Source organism: Pelodiscus sinensis, chromosome 6 (assembly GCF_049634645.1).
Source record: "Pelodiscus sinensis isolate JC-2024 chromosome 6, ASM4963464v1, whole genome shotgun sequence".
NCBI lineage: Eukaryota > Metazoa > Chordata > Testudines > Trionychidae > Pelodiscus > Pelodiscus sinensis.
Window position 1 is genome coordinate 119,737,880 of NC_134716.1, and position 16,921 is coordinate 119,754,800.

The window sequence follows — 16,921 nt, forward strand, 5'->3', positions numbered from 1 at the left end:
TTTCGAAAGAGCCTCTTTCGAAAGAGGCTTGCAGTCTAGACATAGCCTCAGTGTTTTACCAATGTCGGAAAAAACCCTCTGTTCTTTTGACTTTCTTTCAGAGAACATGATTGCAGTGTGGACGTAATTTAAGTTTTTTCTGAACAACAGCCATTTTCCCGGAAAAAAACTCTGTAGTGTAGACATACCCAAAGAGAGACTTATTTCTCATTAGAATTTGCCTGGTTTTACCTTTCAGACATTGGTTCTTGTTATGCATGCCTTTCTCCGCTAGTTAATAGTAGGCTAGATTAAGAAAACAGCAAGATTTCATCAAGAGTACAACAGAGGAATCTCTGTATGGCAGCATAACTTCCTGAACAAACTGGTGCTTGAAACAAACAGGAAAAAGAGACACTACAGTTGTCATATTTTCCTACAGACCCCCTTTTGTCTGCTTAGCTGCAATTATTCCTCATCGCCCTTGATTCTTTCCGTATCCCCTCCTCCCTTCAATTAATTCTTCTAGAATTTATCCCGCTTCTTTGAATCAGCATGTGTCTGGGCAGATGTCCAAAAAACTCCCTTCAACAATGGAAGGGAGGGGGGACATTCCTCCACTTCCATTTAGTCCCCCTTCTCCGCCTCTCCCTTTCCCTCTTTTTCTTGCACCCTCTTCTCTTTTAACACTCTGAATGATTGATAACACTCCCCTGGCCTTGCTGTTGGCTGTTACAGGCCTTTCTGTCAGGCATCTGTGACTCTGTAGCTCTCCCAGACCATGGTGGGGACCCCTGTTGGTTCTTTTGAATGACTAAATACATAAATAAATAAAATGGGAGGAGGGATGAAAAGCCCTTGATTAAGACAAACCCCTTGATTATGTCCAAAGCAAACAAACAAATGAAGAGCCACGTACCTTTGTGCCACTTGCTTCCCTCTGCCTCAGTTTCCCAATAGTCAGGAACAAAACGCAGACTGAAATGCTAAGTAAAAGCACGGCGAGTAAAAAGAATAGTGTCTTTCTGTTGCTGCATCTCTTTTTGTGGATCAAAGATCAGGCATTTGCAGTATCACCAACCTCTTGTTAGAAAATCACCAGTCACACAATATTTCGGGGATATTGTTTTATATTAAATCTCCAGCCTCAGGAATTCTGTCAGAACCTGAGAATTTCTCTCCTCCAGCAGTGGAGAAATACTGGGAAACATGAGCCCCCATTGCTCTAACACCAGAAGGCAAATATAAAGAACCAAAAACGCTATTTTTTTAATCATGATTTTCTGGGTCCTGTCTCAGTTGAAGGAAAGGACAGACATACATGCCAACAAGCATCAAACCTCTTTGCCCATATTTATATGAATAGTGGGTCTGCTTTAAAAAGTTCTTAACAGTTTGAAAGGTTTTATTATTACTTTTATTAGCACCTAACAGATCCAGATGGGTTCAAAGCTCTATTATACACACTCGTACTAGGAGACCGTAGAGCCCAAGAGGGTCAATAGAGAACAGCTAAAGCATGGGGGGAAAGAGAAAGAATTATCCCCATTTTACAGATGAATAACTGAGGCACAGAGAGGCTAAGTGAAAGGCCATACAGGAATTGTGTATCAGAACGAGGACTTGAAGCCAGCTGTTCTGAGTTCCAGTCCACTTTCTTAACTACATGTCATATTCTTTCTGTTTTACTGATGTTGACAGTACTCCCATTGATAGGCATAAGGAATGCCACTTTGAAACTTTCAAAGCCATAGAAACTTGTATACATCTAATTCACTAAAAAGCTAGGTTAACCCAACTACATCTCTCAGACGTGAAAAATCCAGACCCCGGAGCAACACAGTTAAGACAACCTAGTCCCTGATGTAGACTGTTAGGAGGAATTTTTCTGTCAACCTAGCTAAAAGAAACACAACACAGAAGTTTTTAGAAGAAATTATATTTAAATATTACCACAATGAGAACAAAAAAAATCAGCAAACTGATTTTTTTTAAAGATTTAGTTACAATCCAAAATAACAAGGAGTCCTGTGGACTTTAAGGATGAAAAGATTTATTCGGGCATAAGATTTCATAGATCAAAACCATTTCATCAGTTGCATCTGACGAAGTGGGTCTTTGCCCACAAAAGCTTAGACGCAAATAAATCTGTTCATCTTTAAAGTGCCACAGAACTCCTCATTGGTTTTATAGATACAGACTAGCATAGCTACCCCTCTGAGCCTTAATCCCAGGAATGTCAGTCGTACCTGGGAAAACTGCCTGCTGAATATTTATTCCTTGTTAGCTCATTAGGCTCTTAGGCTGTGTCCAGACTCAGGGGTTTTTTCGAAAAAAGTATCCTTTTTTCGAAAAAACTTCACCTGCGTCTAGACTACAGCAGCTTTGTTTCGAAATTAAATCAAAAGAACGCGGCTTTTCTTTCGAGGGCAGTAAACCTCATTTCACGAGGAAGAACGCCTTTTTTCGAAAGTGCTCTTTCGAAAAAAGGTTTTCTTGTATGCCAACAGGGCTTTTTAGAAAGAGAGCATCCAGACTCACTCGCTGCTTTCTTTCGAAAAAGCACCTTGCTTTTTCAAAAGTTCTGCTTGCAGTCTAGATGCTCTTTTTCGAAAGAGGCTTTTTCGAAAGTATCTTTCGAAAAAGCCTCTTTCGAAAGAGGCTTGCAGTCTAGACATAGCCTTAGAGGGCTTGCAGTAACTAATCTCCCACTCTAAGATCTAAAGGATACTTGATGTTTTTGTGTAGGTAGCAATCTATTCTCCTGCAAGAGGCTGACTACCTTGTAAGGAGCTGGAGAAAATAAATCATGTGTTTATATGCCTGACATAAAAATGAGTATAAAGTACTGTTGGAGATTTCAGTTATGTTGCCACATGTATATACCAAGGTTGCCTAATGTAAAGTTGGAAATCACCCTTGGTGGAATATCTGAAAGTAATACCCATTCCCACCAGTCTACCGTGTTCCTCACACACCCAGCTGACATGTACCATGAAAGAAGAAATCCTGGATGATTTTTCTAACAACTGAAAAGGCTTGAAAAACCTTGTTTCTCTTATTCCAGTCCTTGATGGGCATTATCCCTGTCACTATCACAAAAACTACCACCAGCTTTGTTACTAATTCATAGCTAATTTATCATGTGGGCCTCATGCTGACAGATTTCACTGAGTTGAAGTCATCTTTCAGGTGAGACCTACAGCCAAAGTGAACTTCTGGTGGTATGAGTATATTCCAACTGGCCTCGTTACCTCCAGCCCATCTACACTGCGCACACACTCAACTTTGGTTTAACCTGGATACTGTATCTTACACGTCATGGCCTAAAAATTTTGCCGAGCGTGGCTGTGAGCTGCCATTCAACTGTGGTGTTTCTCCCCCATTGCAGGTTCATTTATGCAGTGGCTGAGTCGTCCCCTCTGTGCAGGTTCAGAGGTCTGGCATCCTTGGGTGAAGAGGTAAGATATCTTTCATATTTTATCAGCACTGTCAAAACTGCTAATTAAAAAAGACTGACACATTCATGGTTCCTGGATCTTTTTGTTTCCAAGAACCCTGTCTGAAACAGCCCTTGACAGCGCAGATCCATCAGAGCCCTGCGTGTACTAGCTGTGCCGTTTGAGCAAGCCCACACTCAACTAAGTGAGATTGGAGCTTTCAACTGAGCATCAGTGTGAAGAATCTGTCACTGCTGTGTCCTAAATGGAGGACTCCTAAGCAGAGGATCTATACCTTGCACTCAGAGAGAATCGCTATGAAACCTGTGATAGCAGCACTCAGACAGTATTCTCTTTCCAGGCCTCCAGTCAGTCTCAAGTACGAGGCCACTGCAAGCAATTGCAACCCAAACATTTGGAAATAATGTGGTTGCTATTTTCCACAGATGTCTCTACTTTACTCCACCACTGTCTATTTACGTACCTAGCAAAGTGCTCTTGTGCATACATGGACAGAAACGCAGCTTCAGAAACCTAATCAGGCAGCCCCCGCATTATGGATTGCCCAAATGACCTCTCTCTTAAATATCCTCTGTCCAATTTGAGTATTTTACCACTTGACAGTAATGTGGCTGGAACCATAGTGTTTGGATATAAACTTGCCCAACGTTTAGATGCTGCTAAGACCCAAAGTTTCTGTTTAGCTGGGCATGATGTTAAATCCTAGAAGCAAAAAGAGTTATCTGATCTGGATCCAGATGCAAATTTACCCAAATTTTAAAAAGGGACTGGATCCTATGCTCTGATTTAGACATGTCATGCCTACCTAAGGTGCACTGCTCTATTGTGGAGAGGGTATAAAGCATTCCACCACTAGAAAGCTGAGTGGCGCGGATGCTGCTATCTTCAGCTTGGAAAAGAGATGACTAAAGGGGGATATGATAGAGGTCTATAAAATCATGACTGGCGTGGAGAAAGTAAATAAGGAAAAGTTATTTACTTGTTCCCATAACACAAGCACTAGGGGTCACCAAATGAAATTAACAAGTAGCAAGTTTAAAACAAAGTACATCCCCACCCAACACTCAGCTGACTTGTAGCACTCTTTGCCAGAGGACGTTGTGAAGACCAGGACTTTAACAGGGTTCAAAAAAGAGCTAGATAAATTCATGGAGTTTAGGTCCATCAATGGCTATTAGCCAGGATGGGTAGGAATAGTGTCCCTAGCCTCTGTCAAAAGCTGGGAATGGGCGACAGGAGAGGGATCACTTGATGGTTACCTGTTCTGTTCCTTCCCTCTGGGGCACCTGGCATTGGCCACTGTCAGAAGACAGAACACTGAGTTAAATGTAGGTTTGGTCTGACTCGTTCTTATGCGTCATCTTAAATTTTTGATCTCCGCTCCGTTGAGGTCAGGATTTGAGGTCAGGATTTAAGTGAGTCTGCTCGAAGGCAAGTTCAGAAACTATTCTTTATGGGTGGGCCCTAAAAAGTGAGCACGTGTTTAAAGCAGTGGCCTGTGTACAACAGCAGATATCTGACTGGACCTGATTCTCTTTTCACTTCTACCATTGCACATTCACGGTACTTTATCCCTGATTTTCACCTTGCTGTCGATCTTCACAACCAGCCGTGGACTTTTTGGTTTTCCCGAGGGCCTCTCTGTCAGAGTCTACTATAGGCCCTGGCTAAATAGAGCCTGAAGATTTTAAAGCTCTTCACAAACAGTAATAAATTCACCCCGCCAAAGTTAGCTATTGACATTTTATAAAGGTTGAACTTCTTTAACCTGGACTTCCCTACTTCGGCAACACCCCTGCTCCAGCATCATTGGTGACCCTGTGGGCGCTTCAGGGCTGGAGCATTCATTGGGAAAAAAGAGAAGGCTGGCACCAGAAGCATCACTGGATGAGGGAAGAATAGAGCCACAGAGCCCAGGAGTGGAGCCCCTGAGTCGTGGCCGGCCCACAGGCTAGAGCAGTGGCATTCTGGCAGGTCCACAGGCCACAGCAATGCAGATGTGGCACTCCAGGGGCCAGAGCAGTGGTACTTGGGGGAGGGCGGGGATGAGGAGGCTGGTAGCCAGGAGCGGGATAGGCAAGTATTGATCTCCTCTGGTCAGGCAAATTTTCTGGTCAGGGCCCAAGAGTTACCCATGACTCGCTCACAATCCCACAGTCAATCAGCAACCTCTATGGAGAGAACGGGTGGTCTTGATTCCTAATCCTGTGCTGTACTTAATTGTTCAGCATTTGTATAGGACACCAGAGCTGTAAACCAGAAAAGCCCGCCCTACCACCAGAATACTCCTGCCCAGAAGTGCTTTCAGTTCAAAATGAACAGAACAGGGCAAGCCAATGGGGAGGATAACAGGCCCAAGAGACAGAAGACGCAAAGCACAGACCCAGTCTGTTATTAATATTTGTAATAGGATAGCACCCAGAGGCCCAGCTGTAACAGGGCCCTCATCGTGAACCATATGAAAACAGAGGCTCTCCCTGCCCTGATCATCTTACAGTCTAAATCAGGAGTGAGCAATAAGTGGCCCACGGGTTTAGAGGCAGGAGATGAAGGAAAGAGGGAAGATGCAGCTAGAGACTAAACATCAATGCTTCTCCCCATTCAAGATCAGTTTTTAAATGATTATGTATGACCAAAGTCACCTACTGTCTGTTTCCCACTGGCTCGGAGTGCACTGAATGATCCTGATTTTCCCAACTCAATGTCTGAATTTAACCCGAGGGGCAAAATTATCATTTGACCTATGAGAGAGCAGGATCCGAAGATCATCAATTTCCTTAAATTGGTGGCCGCGCCATTCATTTAATGCATTCTCGTCAGTGTGAAATAAGACTTACAGTAGGATAGGTCAAAGTAGAAAGGAGAGGGCAGAAAAAAAAGTGACAGACTGCTGGAAAGGCTATTAAAAAAGGAGGAAGTACTCTTCAGACAGACAGACAGACAGACAGACAGACAGACAGACAGACAGACAGACAGACAGACAGAAAGAAAGAAAGAAAGAAAGAAAGAAAGAAAGAAAGAAAGAAAGAAAGAAAGAAAGAAAGAAAAACTTTATAACCTCCTGCAGCCTACTCATTGCCTTTCAGCATGTACAGGGAAACAGGCCGCCAAGTGGCTGTAAAAATACTATTTATTATCCTTGGTGAATGAGGAGTCATTTGCCATGAATCTTGCACAAACATCTTATATTTCCAGACACTTTCTAGACTCTGTGCTGTCAAAATGGAACACGTGCAGGACTCTTGGGCCGCCTGTGACCTTATGTTCAAAGATTCTAATAAAGCAGGACGGTGGCTGGTCTGTTTAAAGGTGGGCCTCACATTACCACTAAGCATGTCTAACCTCCCCCTCCACACACGCACACATATCCCACCCAAGTTCCTGCTCCTCATCCCCTCCCCCCAGTCCTCACCAGCTGCTGTCCTCTTCTCTACAGAGCCAGGAGAATACTGGCAGGCCCCTTTGCTTCCTTGAGCGGTTGCTGGGTGTGCACCTGCTCACTGACTCCAACAATGGCTTTGCCCTAACTGCCCCATTAGCCATGCACACAGGTTTCCAGGCAGATGATGCTTTCAGATGTAAAGTGCATCACAGCTTTCTCTCATCACGCACCCTTGTTCTCTAAGCCCCGTCCCTGTCTTTGGCAGCATTCTTTCCAAGAGACGGATTTGTTTGCTGCTCACCCGGTTTATCTCACTGCTGCTCAGGCCTCTGATTTGTGTTCTTAATTCTCTGCCCTGAGATCCCCTGCCTGACAGCAATAACTGGAGCAAGGGAAACAATTTGCTTACAAATCAGTGGGAGACACTTTCTGAGACTACAATCAGCTCTGTGAAGCTGACACAATAACCAACTCCGAGACGTGTTGTGGACACATCAGCTCCACAACCACAGAGGAAGTCAGAAGGAATCTCTAAGCCCATGATCTAGCAACTCTGAAACCCCCAAAAGCATAACAAAATAAAAACGGCCGGTTCACCTGCAAAGATTCTTTTCCGCTAACCATCTCAAGGCACCATTACAAACAATTATAGCCTCCACATCCCAGTCAGGGGAGGAAGTTCCACCCTTGGGAGCTGCACAAATCCTAAGCACATCCAGGTAATTTCTGAAGTCCCTATGGAATAAAGCTGGCACTGAGAGCATTCTGAGTGGTTCCACAGACCGCCAGCACTCAGGGAACTCTGTGGGAATTCAGAGTGGTTGGCATTCTTAGCTGTTCTATCATTTGTCAGGTGACTTCTGCAGTTCCAGGTTCTCTGAGTCACCTGAGCTCTGGAGTAGATTAAGCTGCGTGAGCTGCTCACTTGGATCCGAGGTGCAGGGAGAGGGGTAAAAATCTTCCTTGCAATCCCTGTTTACACGGTAATGAATACCTCTTAGCTATCTCTGTTGTAGTATTACATTATCAAGCAGGACCTAGGCACTGAAGTGTGACTAAGTATCCAGCCTCCTGCTAGAGGAGACGGGTAAAATTTACAGCCTGTCTTCCCCAGGCCACAGCACTGGCCCCAAAGGGCCTTTAGAGAAAAAGGAAGCTTCTTCTCCTCCCCCCCCCCCCCCCAACATCTAGCCGGAGGCAAAAGGACCAATTTATTATCTGGCCTGATAAACAGCCGTGAGTCTCTGGACAGAACAAAGCCGAGCGCAGCTTCGCTTGAGCAACATCTCAGCCACACACAAAGTATATGACCAGGGAAACCGTATGCTTGAGGGCGGTATGGGGGGAGGGAGGGAGACAGAGGAAGCGGCAGCAGAGTGGAAGGGGGGATGGAGCAGGCTGTGGTAACAGAGAGGGACATTCCATCCACATTCCAGCTCTGCAATCCTGACTTCTTTTCTTCATCTGCTTTAGGCAGCAGCACACATGTGTCTCTTACCAACTCACCGCTGTCACCCCTCCAGGGTGGGAGTCTCATCCATCTCCCATCTCCCACACACATTTTCCAAACACTGGTTCATATTTCCCCCTTGAGCCACCATTTTGCTGCCCACTGAACGCTGAGAACACTTGAGAAAGCCCAGGTGAGTTGCATGAAGCCCCATTCTATCTATAATAATGCGGACTTTCACAGAAACCTTTCATCCAGAGCTCACAAAACAATTTACAAATGTGAATTCATCCTCAACAACACTAACTATGGTATTATTATCTGGATGGATAAACTGAGGCACAGACAGATTAGGTGATTTTTCTAAGGTCATCCAGCAAGTCAGTAGCAGACCCAGGAATCCTGACTTCCATTTTTGCTGTTTCAATCACAGGTGAAGAAAACATATCAATGAATCAAACTGTTTTTTCTGCAAAAGCATCAAACTCTTTTTACAATGATGATTGTTACACAGTTTACAGAGTAGTCAACACTGCCTGAGCTGAAAAACTCTTCTGACTCTGAATTTAGCCAATAGGATTGCTGCTTAATTTATTTGCATGAATGACATCTTAGATTTGTTGTTGTCTGAAGGACACTGCCTTCCCTGTCTTTTCTCCTATTGAGTCCTAAATATGCTCTTTCCTGCTACCCATCTCTCTCTCATTTATGGGTACTCAACACAAATCACTAAACAGCGCTAGATATAATTATGCTCAATAACCCATCTGGACTTCCATGTAAGGAGGAGCAGGCCTACACTAAATTCTTCTCAATCCAGCAAATGCAACCTTTTTCACAATTTGCAAATTAAACACAAACTCTGAATTAAACACAAACTCTGACCAGACAGCTTGCTTGATTCTCTGGAATCCTCACAAACAAGGCAGGAGCATAGTCTACGCATGAGCAACGTTTCCTCTTGCCTGGATTTGAATACAAGTGTTTACTCAAAGGACTGTGATTGTCTAATATTGATATGAACAAAAGCCCCTCCACAAACTTTCCGGAGATGTGATCAAAGAAGAAGAGGTTCATGGCTGAACTGAAATTCAGAATTCACAAAAAATGCCTGGGAATAATATTCCCCCAACCCAACTACTTGCCCTGTTCTATTAGGGGATGGAGACTGGGAATGGTTCCCAGAAGCCAAAACAAAATAAACAGAACCAAACAAATGACCTGGGACAGTTTGAGCACAGTTTAACCAGTCTGTTTAACTTGCTGTTCTCTTAAAGAATTAAATCCCGAAGGAGGGACACTTTTTCAGTTGCAATTTCCAAGTCCGAGCACCAGTGCAGGAAAGAGTCATATGAATAAGACCTAGAAATCCAAAGAATGCCAAAACCCACAATTCAATGTGAAACCCTGAACGTTGAATAAACCCCCAACAACATGTTCACAGGGTTGATTTAAGTGCCTGATGGAACTGGAAAGGTAGATTTTTTCCTGCACAAACACCTGCCTAACTAAGGAATCAAGTGTCCAACTGTGCATGCAAAATATCAGATTTTCAAACAATTCAGAGTAACTGGCCACTAAGCAATGTGGGGCTGGTTATTAACATACACCAGACTCTGATGCATCCTTGTTGGCACTTGTTAAGCAGCTCTGAAAGGAACCTTTCCCCCTTCATTCAAAACAAGTCACACGTGGAATAAGATCATGCGTCTACATGTGAACAACAAAATGCCATCTGATTTTTATATGGAACATACAGCTTGTATGATGTAATATGAAAGCAGTCCCCACTCATAGATAGCCTCCCACATATGATATTTGATAGCCCTCACAGGTAATACTACAATATTGTTACATCTATAACATCTGTGCCCTTTCCCACTGTGGGCAAAATTACGCTGAAGAACAATTAAGAGCCTGTATTTACAGATGATGTGAGTATGGATATGGTCATCATGGTTTGCTCCTTTTTCTATAATAGGCCAGACCAAAACTAGAGATGCAAACAACTACAGATCTGGAGAAAGTATAGAGTGAGACTGAAATAAAACTTTGCAGCGTGGGTCCATCTCAGGTAAGGTTAGATGTTAAGCATCAAATGATGTTTAATGCATAACTGAAGATTCATCAACATAGTAGACAGTTATGCCAAGAGTTTCAAAAGTCGCCTCTGATTTCAGGGGGAACATAAACCAGGGGGCACCTTAAGATGCACCATTTTGGCTACCTAACATTTGAAGTGCCTTGAATCAAGGACTGCTTTTGAGAATACTTAGCTGTAATGACGGCAGTGCTCACTCAAAGGCAGGATTCAATGATTAGAACATTGCCTTGGCGTTCCTCTGTTCCCCGCAGGAATGGAATTTGGGTAGGCAGGATTCAATGATTAGAACATTGCCTTGGCGTTCCTCTGTTCCCGGCAGGAATGGAATTTGGGTAGGCATCCCTTAGGTCAGGTCTACGTCAGAGTTCTCTCTAAGGTGCGCTCCTGCACAGCCACACACACAAAATTCTGAGCTGGCCCACCTCCTTTCCAGAGCCATGCTGCAGCTCTCATTTGCCTGGACCTGGAAAGTGAATGGCGAGGCTGCTTCCACAGCCAGGGCCGTGTGGTGGGTGGCAGCAGGGACAGAGCCACAGCAGGAGGGCCGAAGCCATGTTGGGAGGTGGCTGCCACTGGGGCTGAGCCATGTGGCGGGCCGCGGCTCCTGCCCGCAATTGGGGCTGGCGGGCAGCTGCTTCTGCCAGGAGTTGGGGCCATGGGGTTGGCAGGGGGAACAGAGGAATGGGTGGAGGAAGAGACAGGGGTGCTAGCTGTGTAACAGGGCAGAAGATGAGGCAGGAGCTAATGCATCTGCACAGTAAGTGGGGCTTTCTTCCATAACAATTTAAATAAATATTTGTGTGTGTGTCACACAAATGGCACCAATATTGGTACACAAGGCAAAACTCACTCCACTCACGGATGGAAAATCTAAAGAGAAAACACTGGTCTACACTACCCGATACATTTGATTTAAGATATGCAACTCCAGCTATGATAATGGCATACCTTAAATTGAATTTCTCTGGCATCCCCACAACAGGAGGTCAATGGGACAAACTCTCCAGTCTATTTTCCTTACTCCTCATGACCCTGTGGAGTACCATGGTCAATGGGGACAGCATCCGAGTTTGATTTAGTGGGTCCTTGTTAGACCCGCTAAATCGAACCCTGAAAGATCAATCTCCACAGCATTGATCATCCCATAAGTATAGACAAGGCCTTCAAGAGCTCCCACAGAGGTACTCAGCCAGGCCAACTAAAAGAACCATGGCCTGAGGTGATGAGGCAGCAGGCCACTTGTGCATTTCTGAGGAAAATGGCTGCAACATTCTAAAAATTTGGAACAAGCTCTGGATTGCATGTGACAAAAATGGAACAGAATTTACTCAGAAGGCGCCATGCGCCTCAGAACACCATATTCCAATTCATTCCCCTTGGAATACAGAGCTGCACAAAATCAAACTGATGGAAGATCACAAGCGCTCTCTTCCATTTCAGCTAATGGAGTGACAGAGAGCCTCCAGATCCTACCAGAGGGCATTCAGCTTAGAAAACATTAGAGTGTAAAAGTGTCTGTAGGCCAGAATAACTGAGTGCCAATATACATTTTTAATTTGAATAATATGCAGCATTTACCATAATTAGACAGCGCATTACCGCAATTAAGTCGACACTCGGGAGCAGAATGGCAAAGAACAGGACTCAATTCTCGAGTCCGTATCGCCAAGAGAAGCTCGTAGTTCTTGTCCATCAAGCGACTTTTTGCCCTGCCCTTTTTGCAGCCGGAATTTAAATTTGCCACTGGGAAATGGGTGTGAAGCAAAATTTTATTTGACAAGCAAACAAATCCATTAACATGTTAAGAGGTTTGGAGTATACATGTTGCAAACATTAAATACACTAGCAAAGTAACACTGTAAAAGGAACACAGTTCCAGTACTATGCTGGGGCACTCTGCATACTTTTCATTAAAGGGACAGGGGAAAGAGTTGTTTTCATTTATCATTAGAGCTAGGGAATGGAAGTCAAGAGAAATGCTTTGTATTTGTAGCAATTACAGTGGTGTGAGACTTTGGACAAGTCATAAGAATGGCCATACTGAGGGTGAAGATAAAGGTCCGTCTAGCCCAGTATCCTGTCTACCAACAGTGGCCAATGCCAGGGGCCCCAGAGGGAATGAACAGAACATCGAATCATCAAGTGATCCTTCCCCTCTAAGACATTCCCAGCTTCTTACAAACAGGGTGTGTCTAGACTACATGCCTCCTTCGACGGAGGCATGTAGATTAGCCAGATCGGAAGAGGGAAATGAAGCCGCGATTAAAATAATCGCGGCTTCATTTAAATTTAAATGGCTGCCCCGATCTGCCGATCAGCTGTTTGTCGGCAGATCGGGGCAGTCTGGACGCGATGCGCCGACAAAGAAGCCTTTCTTCATCGGCACAGGTAAACCTGGTTTCACGAGGCTTACCTGTGCCGATGAAGAAAGGCTTCTTTGTCGGCGCGTCGCGTCCAGACTGCCCCGATCTGCCGACAAACAGCTGATCAGCAGATCGGGGCAGCCATTTAAATTTAAATGAAGCCGCGATTATTTTAATCGCGGCTTCATTTCCCTCTTCCGATCTGGCTAATCTACATGCCTCCGTCGAAGGAGGCATGTAGTCTAGACACACCCACAGAGGCAAAGGACACATTTCCTGGCTAATAGCCATTGATGGACCTAACCTCCATGAGTTTATCTAGTTCTTTTTTGAACAATGTTAAAGTCCTTGTCTTCGCAACATCCTCTGGCAATGAGTTCCACAGGTTTGTTGTGTATTGTGTGAAGAAATACTTCCTTTTGTCACTTAATCTCACAAACTCTCACTTTGTTTATCTGCAAAATGGTCACACTCATACTGGCATTTATAAGTTAAAAATTGACATCCTGTATATATATTTCATTATGCACTCACTGGGTGAAATCTTGGCCAATGGGAGTTCTACTGCTGGCTTCAACAAGGCCAGGATTTCACCCACTATTTCTGCAAACATTCCTGCCAGGAAAAATCTTCGGTGAAAAGTGAGCACACAGGAAATTCAAACACAGCCACAGAGAATTAATTTGAAAATCAGAATACAGATGGGGGGGGGCAGGATTTTTTGCTGCATTCCCTCAGCAGTAAGCTTTAGGAGCTATACAAATACAAAACATATTTAGAAAGGCAGTGTTTTGGATAAGTCAGTTATTTGAACACATTTTAGAAGAAAGAAAATAATTAAGTAGGAAATCATAAAATCAGACAGAAAATCCCTTGGTGTTAATACCTTTACACATATGACTGTGTTTCTTTCCATAGATTATACACACCCATCTTTTTTCCTCGTGCTGTTATTCTGCAAGGGCTATTCCAAAATGCAACAGCTGCAGAATACTAACAAGGATGGAGTAGATGTGCTCATCTGAACCTCCTAGAAAACATACATCACACTAGCGCTCAGGCAGCTGAAATGTCTCCTGTAGCAGGTATGCTTAAATGCATCCCAGCTTCAGAGGTATTACCTATTGCAGCAATACACCCTATACTGAAAAGAGGGAATGTACTTAGTAACTCTGTAGCAGGGACTGGTTGGTTTGTTTTTTCTCTCTGGCTGTGTCTACACTGGCATCCCTTCCGGAAAAGGGATGCTAATATAGCACTTTGGAATAGGCAAATCCGCGGGGGATTTAAATATCCCCCGCAGTATTTCCATTAACATGGCTGCCACTTTTTTCCGGCTTGGAGATAAGCCGGAGAAAAGCGCCAGTCTAGACGTGATTCTCCGGAAAAATAAAGCCTTTTTCAAGTAGGAATAAGAGATGCTCCGGAAAAGGCTTTATTTTCCGGAGAATCATGTCTAGACTGGAGCTTTTCTCCGGCTTATCTCCAAGCCGGAAAAAAGCGGCAGCCATGTTAATGCAAATACCGCGGGGGATATTTAAATCCCCCGCGGATTTGCCTATTCCAAAGTGCTACATTAGCATCCCTTTTCCGGAAGGGAACACAGCACCTTGCACAGTGGGATCTAGTCTAGGGCTAGTGCTTCTATGTGCTATGGTACTACAAATACTAAATAATCCCAGGAGAGCTGCCGTAAACTTTTAAAGCATGTACACTGAATGTTAAATAAATAAATCAGTGCATTCAGGATGATAAGATGTTATCTGCATCAGTAGGAATGGTGTTTATCACCATAACACCTAATGGAGAATGGGGACCCATTGTGCTAGGCACTGTGCACATACGAGTGCTCATCCCTGTCCCAAAGAGTGTAGTCTAAATAGGCAAGACAGATGAGGGAAGGGGAAAGGGACGGAATGTACAAAGCAGAGTTCGTGTGAGTCCCCCCGTTTAAAAAAAATTATTTATGTAGGCATCTCATTGAAACCCTTCTGGCAGGGGCTGTGTTAGGAGGGGATTAGCAAGATGGAAAAGACAAAGGAGGAGATGGGATGAGCAGGGGTGGAGCAAATAGCCAATCAGCACAGGAGAGCAAATGAATGTTTAGCATTAAATCTCCAGAAAAAGGCTGGTGACATCATCAGCATCCAGGAGGTCCCGACTGTGAATGCTTTCTGTAGCTGCTCCTCAAGCGTCAGCCTCTGACTGGCTTCTTCCTACTGTTTCTTTCCCGAAGGCTACTCGGTTTTGTGTGTGGTGGGCAGGAGAGGAAGGTGTGCCTATCAGGTTATACATAGTATCATCATTGTAGTGGAAAGGATTGGTCAGAGTTACATAGACACCATCAAATCATTTAGATCATATTAGATTATGGGGGGGATAAGAAAAGCTGGAATTTTCAGCAGCATTCACGCTGCCCTAATTCTGCTACCTACTCAATCAGTGTGAGCTTGACCACGGCCTTTAATGGGAGCAGAGTTAGGATAACTTTGGGCAGGGTGTTGGACTTGATGACCTCCTGAGGTCTCTTGCAACCCTATAATTCTAACTCTGTGCACCTCTGGAAAAACAACACACATTATCTATAGACATGTTTCAGGTGGGGGAGGGGGTTTCATGTGTACAAACAATAGTTTGTTTCAACTTAAACCTTCTGTACTTTTTAGAAACCTGATTGTAATACCGTATATTCCGGCGTACAAGACGACCTCTGATGTTAAAAAACATCCCCCAAAAATCGGGGGTCGTCTTGTACGCCGGATGCCCCGCCGCCGGAGCCCCTCCGCGGCTTTGAAAGCCTCGGGGGAAGCCGGCGGGGGGGCATCCCAGGCGCGCATGGGCTGCCCCCCCACCGGAGCCCCTCCGCGGCTTTGAAAGCCTCGGGGGAAGCCGGCGGCGGGGCATCCCAGGCGCGCATGGGCTGCCCCCGCGCCGGAGCCTCTCCGCGGCGGCTTTCAAAGCCGCGGAGGGGCTCCGGCGGGGGGGCAGCCCATGCGCGCCTGGGATGCCCCCCCGCCGGCTTCCCCCGAGGCTTTCAAAGCCGCGGAGGGGCTCCGGCGGGGGAGGGGGGAGCAGCCCAGGCGCTCCTGGCGGCTTTGCTCCCGGTGCCTCTGGTCTGCTGGGGACCATCTCCAGCAGACCAGGGACACTGGGAGTAAAGGAGGCGGAGGGGCGCTGGGGTATAAGATGAAACCCTATCTTTTAATTAAAAAGATAGGGGGTCGTCTTATACGCCCAGTCGCCCTATACGCCGGAAAATACGGTATTTTCATTGAATATCAGTGCAACATGGGGAATTTGGCCTGCAGATGTCTACAGTCTTTGTTAACAAAGTAAAGGGTGCAGTGACAGCTGGAAAGACATGCACAAAGAATATGATACTAAGATGTAAGACCCAAGAAATGAAACTGACCACTAGGTGCTATTAGTCTGGAGTAGTTGAAATTTTCAAAGCAGGTTAGGGATTTAGATAGCAGCATTTGGGTTAAGGGATTCAGACACATTCATGCATTGAAATCCCCTAGCTTGCTTTCAAAATTTCAACCATGATTGCTATCATTTTGACATGCATGCTTTCATGGCACTATTACTCTGCAGAGAACCCGCTCACTTATCCCTGTCTCGGAGCAGCCCAGAGAAACCTTGCCAGCAATGGGCTGCAATGATTATCTACAGGTGTCAAGGAAAAATGACAACATTGAGCAGAAACCTCAGTCATCAGTCAAAGAATCCCAACTCTTCACCTACTGGTTTCTCGGTGATCAGTCAAATCATACCCTACAAGTCTGTCAAGCATCTTTTCCCAGCCCATGGGAGAAAAAGAATCCCACACACTTCAAAGGTGACCAGAGCCGTCGAAACAAAATTTTTCTCTTAGGTTGTGATTAATATTTAGGGCTTGATCCTGCAAGGCAATTCCCAGTGAACTTTGGTGAGAGCAAATGTGGCATGACACCTTGCAGCAGCACTCAGCACTGTACAGGAGAGCCAAGCCCTCTGAGCCGAACTCAGATAAAACTTCACAACCGCCCTGGGAATCAGGAGGAGCTGGGAGTGGGTCGCTGAGGTTGCAAGAGGGCCTACTAGCAGGAGGAAATCTCAAATGCATTCCCAGGACATGTGAGCCTCCCCCATATGCTGGGTTCCACTCCTGCTGCTCTCTAAGTGCCCTAGCCTGTATCT

General features: G+C 45.0%; 1 protein-coding gene and 1 long non-coding RNA gene across 13 annotated transcripts in view; both read right to left on the bottom strand.

The window, feature by feature from the left end:
• LOC142829997 (uncharacterized) overlaps positions 1–12,621 on the bottom strand; it is a 47,140-nt gene extending 34,519 nt beyond the window's left edge. Inside the window, exon 1 of the long non-coding RNA XR_012905001.1 lies at positions 47–12,621. This is a non-coding gene — a long non-coding RNA (uncharacterized LOC142829997). The remainder of the gene's footprint in view (positions 1–46) is intronic.
• The window catches only part of SETBP1 (SET binding protein 1), a 360,515-nt gene that overhangs the window by 237,435 nt on the left and 106,159 nt on the right, over positions 1–16,921 (bottom strand). The window lies entirely within an intron of this gene.